The sequence below is a fragment of the Oncorhynchus tshawytscha genome, linkage group LG24, assembly GCF_018296145.1.
Source record: "Oncorhynchus tshawytscha isolate Ot180627B linkage group LG24, Otsh_v2.0, whole genome shotgun sequence".
NCBI classification, from domain to species: Eukaryota; Metazoa; Chordata; class Actinopteri; order Salmoniformes; family Salmonidae; genus Oncorhynchus; species Oncorhynchus tshawytscha.
In genome coordinates, this window is record NC_056452.1 from 20,362,305 (window position 1) to 20,368,341 (window position 6,037).

Genomic DNA, 6,037 nt, shown 5'->3' on the forward strand with positions numbered 1-6,037 from the left:
CCTTCAATTAACAACTTTACTGTAGTCCAGTAAAATGTTGTCTATAATATGATTAACACAACCCACTGGGCACACAACTTCAATTCAACGCGGAAATGTTGGTAATATTAGGTTGAGAAGTTGATCAATGAGATTTCCGCCTTATTCACGACTCAACAACAGCCAGGAGTTTGTTGTATTCCCAATGTGTTATCACTATGCTTTCAAGAATCTAAAAGCACAACCAAATTCCAAACAATGTCTGATTTTTGGTTTAGTTGTCATATAAATGTGTTAGCACTGCGCTTTCAACCATTTAAACGAACAAGAAAGTCCTAATCGGAATTAAATGTCAGATATTTTGTATTTATACTAAAACTCAATGAGTTGTTAGTGTTTCATATACTAGAACAACCAACCAAATGGCCTGGATTGCAGTTGAGATTACATTAAAAGTACACAGTGCAAGTGTGCGACCTCTGCATGTCATCTGGAATATGCAAGCGTTCTATGATGACATAAGAAGACATTTATAGTTAAGGTAACCTCAAAATGTGGCCATGGATACGTTACTCATTTAAAGGTTGAATAAATACTGTTACGTTAGTTTGTAAGATAGCCTTAACTTTAGGCTATTTATTGTATTACAAAAGTAATATTGAATTGTGTTTGGTTGTCAATGCAACCAAATATCAACATTTAGAGGACATGTAGATATAATGCTTGGATAGTTTCATCTGAGACGTTTCTTTAACTTTTATTTTTGGTTTAGTTTGACATGTGAATCCAACATATATATAACATATATATTTGGTAACTTTTCGTAAAGTTAATAGGCTATTTACTGTATTGCAAAAGTGATATTGAATTGTGTTTGGTTGTCAACGCAACCAGATATCAATATTTGAAGGACATGTATCTTTTGTGCCACTGACAAAGTCTGGCTTTAATTCCATCTAGAAATTAGTCATTGATATGTTGGATTCATGTCTCCATTGCAACAAAAAAAATCTAGGTAATTTAAAGTTTTGTTTGATTTAGTCATATTCTTTCATTTAGATTTTTGGATGAGAAGGAGAATGTGAATCCAACATAGAAATTTTTAATTTGTAGACAAATTGGAATTAAAGCCAGACTTAAGTCAGTGGCACAAAATAGACATCTCCTTCAAATGTTGATATCTGGTTGCATTGACAACCAACACAACTCAACATCCAGTTTGTCTACAAATTAACAATTGATGTTGGATTCACGTATCCATCTCAACCATAAATCTATGCAGAAATCACTCCGCCATTTCCTGGTTGCATAAATTCTAATAGTTTGCCTAATTTCAGGTTTTGTGACAACAAGCAAGTACAGTGTAGAGAATCATTGTACCATTTAACCACTGTGGAATATATTTTCAATAACCAACAATATTGTAATTTCAGCTGTTGGAAGCTGGTGTACAAAAGTAAAAGATGCAAGAACAAAACTTAAGAACGGGGAGCATAGAAATAGTGCACATAGAACAGATGTACCGCTTCTTAGACTTGCTTTCAATGAGAATGACAGATCTATAACACACATCTCTATGGGAATTTGGCCAGGTTGCCCAAAAAGTTACATACAGTATTGTGGCTTTAATAGGACTAAATCAAATCAACTTCGGTTTTTGGTTGAGATGGAGACGTGAATTCAACATATGAATTATTAACTTGATGATTACATTTTAAATCAACCAAACCTTGAAACCATAGGCCTATATGTTTTGTATATTTTTTGTTGAACCCTGGGTTGAATAGAAACAATAGATGTTGATGACTTCACAAAATGATGCTACAGTATATAGGCCTAAATAGTCTCATTGATGATATATTATAACTATGGTCCCATTTCATTTGCTCTGTTTAACCTACCCTTTGGAATGACTTCGATAGCAACAGTGAGTTTATTTAGTTATTAAGAGATGCCTCAATAATCATTCTCACAATATCAAATTGGTAGTAGTCAATGACTAATATCAAAGCAGGGCTTGGTTAAAACCCTGGATGGGAGACCAAAGGGATAGCTGTAGATAGATCAACTCTCCAGTAGGAGGTGCTGTCCAGCCTATTGTATTTTTTTTCTGATAGTGGATATAACGTTCAAGATCTTAAGTTGTTTCAAAGGTACAAATTCCACATATTTTATACAACGTTTGTCTATGTTGAAAATTGGTTACCATGATGACATAATACATTTCACCCTCAAAACAACAGTTTTGTTGGTTACTTTTTGCAAATCCAATGTGTTTTTCACAGTATGTTGACAAATTATGTTTAAACAACGTTAATTCAACCAGTTTCAGCCTTGGGTTCATCAACCGAGCATCAACCGAGAGATACTTCCGGCACCGACAGAGATGACCGCTTCGCTTTCCTGGGAAACTATGCAATATATATTTTTTTACGTGTTATTTCTTACATTGGTACCCCAGGTAATCTTAGGTTTCATTACATACAGTCGGGAGGAACTACTGAATATAAGAGCAATGTCAACTCACCATCATTACGACCAGGAATATGACTCTCCCGAAGCGGGATCCTGTGTTTTGCCTTCCACCCAGGACAATGGATCGGATCCCAGCCGGCGAAACTAAACAACGTCGCCGTAAAAGGGGCAAACGAAGAGTACTTCTGGTCAGGCTCCGGAGACGGGCACATCGCGCACCACTCCCTAGGATACTACTCGCCAATGTCGTCTCTTGACAACAAGGTTGATGAAATCCGAGCAAGGGTAGCATTCCAGAGAGACATCAGAGACTGTAACGTTCTTTGCTTCAAATCAAATCAAATCAAATTTTATTTGTCACATACACATGGTTAGCAGATGTTAATGCGAGTGTAGCGAAATGCTTGTGCTTCTAGTTCCGACAATGCAGTAATAACCAACAAGTAATCTAACTAACAATTCCAAAACTACTGTCTTATACACAGTGTAAGGGGATAAAGAATATGTACATAAGGATATATGAATGAGTGATGGTACAGAGCAGCATAGGCAAGATACAGTAGATGGTATCGAGTACAGTATATACATATGAGATGAGTATGTAAACAAAGTGGCATAGTTAAAGTGGCTAGTGATACATGTATTACATAAGGATACAGTCGATGATATAGAGTACAGTAAACATGTCTCACTCGAGAGACGCTATCGGAGTCGGTGCAGCCAGCTGATTTCTTCACGCATCGCACCAACAGAAACAAGCATCTTTCTGGTAAGAAGAGCGGTGGGGGGGTATGCCTTATGATTAACGAGATGTGGTGTGATCACAACAACATACAGGAACTCAAGTTCTTCTGTTCACCTGACTTAGAATTCATCACAATCAAATGTCGACCGCATTATCTACCAAGGGAATTCTTTTCGATTATAATCACAGCCGTATATATTTCCCCCCAAGCAGACATATCGATGGCCCTGAACGAACTTTATTTGACTCTATGTAAACTGGAAACCACATATCCTGAGGCTGCATTCATTGTAGCTGACGATTTTAACAAGGCTAATCTGAAAACAAGACCCCCTAAATTCTATCAGCATATCGATTGTGCAACCAGGGCTGGTAAAACCCTGGATCATTGTTATTCTAAATTCCACGGCGCATATAAGGTCCTCCCCCGCCCTACTTTCGGAAAAGCTGACCACGACTCCATTTTGTTGCTTCCAACCTACAGACAGAAACTAAAACAAGAAGCTCCCACGCTCAGGTCTGTTCAAGGCTGGTCCGACCAATCTGATTCCACGCTTCAAGACTGCTTCGATCACGTGGATTGGGATATGTTCCTCATTGCGTCCAACAACTACATTGACGAATACGCTGATTCGGTGAGCGAGTTCATTATAAAGTGCATCGGCGATGTCGTACCCACAGCAATTATTAAAACATTCCCAAACCAGAAACCATAGATTGATGGCAGCATTCGCGCAAAACTGAAAGCGCAAACCACTGCTTTTAACCTGGGCAAGGTGACCGGAAACATGATCGAATACAACAGTGTAGCTATTCCCTCCGCAAGGCAATCAAACAAGCTAAGCGTCAGTATAGAGACGAAGTAGAGTGGCAATTCAACGGCTCAGACACAAGAGGTATGTGGCAGGGTCTACAGTCAATCACGTATTACAAAAAGAAAACCAGCCCGTCGCGGACCAGGTTGTCTTGCTCCCAGACAGACTAAATAACTTCTTTGCTCGCTTTGAGGTCAATACAGTGCCACTGACACGGCCCGCTACCAAAACCTGCGGACTCTCCTTCACTGCAGCCGACGTGAGTAAAACATTTAAACATGCTAACCCTCGCAACTGCAGGCCCAGACGGCATCCCCAGCCGCATCCTCAGAGCATGCGCAGACCAGCTGGCTGGTGTGTTTACGGACATATTCAATCAATCCTTATCCCAGTCTGCTGTTCCCACATGCTTCAAGAGGGTCACCATTGTTCCTGTTCCCAAGAAAGCTAAGGTAACTGAGCTAAACGACTACCGCCCCATAGCACTCACTTCTGTCATCATGAAGTGCTTTGAGAGACTAGTCAAGGACCATATCACCTCCACTCTACCTGACACCCTAGACCCACTCCAATTTTCTTACCGCCCCAATAGGTCCACAGACGACGCAATCGCAACCACACTGCACACTGCCCTAACCCATCTGGACAAGAGGAATACCTATGTGAGAATGCTGTTCTTCGACTACAGCTCAGCATTTAACACCATAGTACCCTCCAAACTCGTCATCAAGCTCGAGACCCTGGGTCTCGTCCCCGCCCTGTGCAACTGGGTACTGGACTTCCTGACGGGCCGCCCCCAGGTGGTGAGGGTAGGTAACAACATCTCCACCTCGCTGATCCTCAACACTGGGGCCCCACAAGGGTGCGTTCTGAGCCCTCTCCTGTACTCCCTGTTCACCCACGACTGCTTGTCCATGCACACCTCCAACTCAATCATCAAGTTTGCGGACGACACTACAGTGGTAGGCTTGATTACCAACAATGACGAGACAGCCTACAGGGAGGAGGTGAGGGCCCTTGGAGTGTGGTGTCAGCAAAATAACCTCACACTCAATGTCAACAAAACAAAGGAGATGATCGTGGACTTCAGGAAACAGCAGAGGGAGCACCCCCCTATCCACATCGACTGAACAGTAGTGGAGAGGGTAGTATGTTTTAAGTTCCTCGGCGTACACATCACGGACAAACTGAATTGGTCCACCCACACAGACAGCGTTGTGAAGAAGGCGCAGCAGCGCCTCTTCAACCTCAGGAGGCTGAAGAAATTTGGCTTGTCACCAAAAGCACTCACACATTTCTACAGATGCACAATCGAGAGCATCCTGTCGGGCTGTATCATCACCTGGTACGGCAACTGCTCCACCCACAACCGTAAGGCTCTCCAGAGGGTAGTGAGGTCTGCACAACGCATCACCGGGGGCAAGCTACCTGCCCTCCAGGACACCTACACCACCCAATGTCTCAGGAAGGCCATAAAGATCATCAACGACAACAACCACCCGAGCCACTGCCTGTTCACCCCGCTATCATCCAGAAGGCGAGGTCAGTACAGGTGCATCAAAGCAGGGACCGAGAGACTGAAAAACAGCTCCTATCTCAAGGCCAGCAGACTGTTAAACAGCCACCACTAACATTGAGTGGCTGCTGCCAACATACTGACTCAACTCCAGCTCACTTTAAAAATGGAAATTGATGGAAATTGATGGAATAAATGTATCACAAGCCACTTTAAACAATGCGTCTTAATATAATGTTTACATAGCCTACATTACTCATCTCATATGTATATGTATATACTGTACTCTATATCATCTACTGCATCTTGCCATCTTTATGTAATACATGTATCACTAGCCACTTTAAACTATGCCACTTTTATCTTTACATACCCTACATTACTCATCTCATATGTATATACTGTACTCGATACCATCTACTGCATCTTGCCTATGCCGTTCTGTACCATCACTCATTCATATATCTTTATGTACATATTCTTTATCCCTTTACACTTGTGTGTATA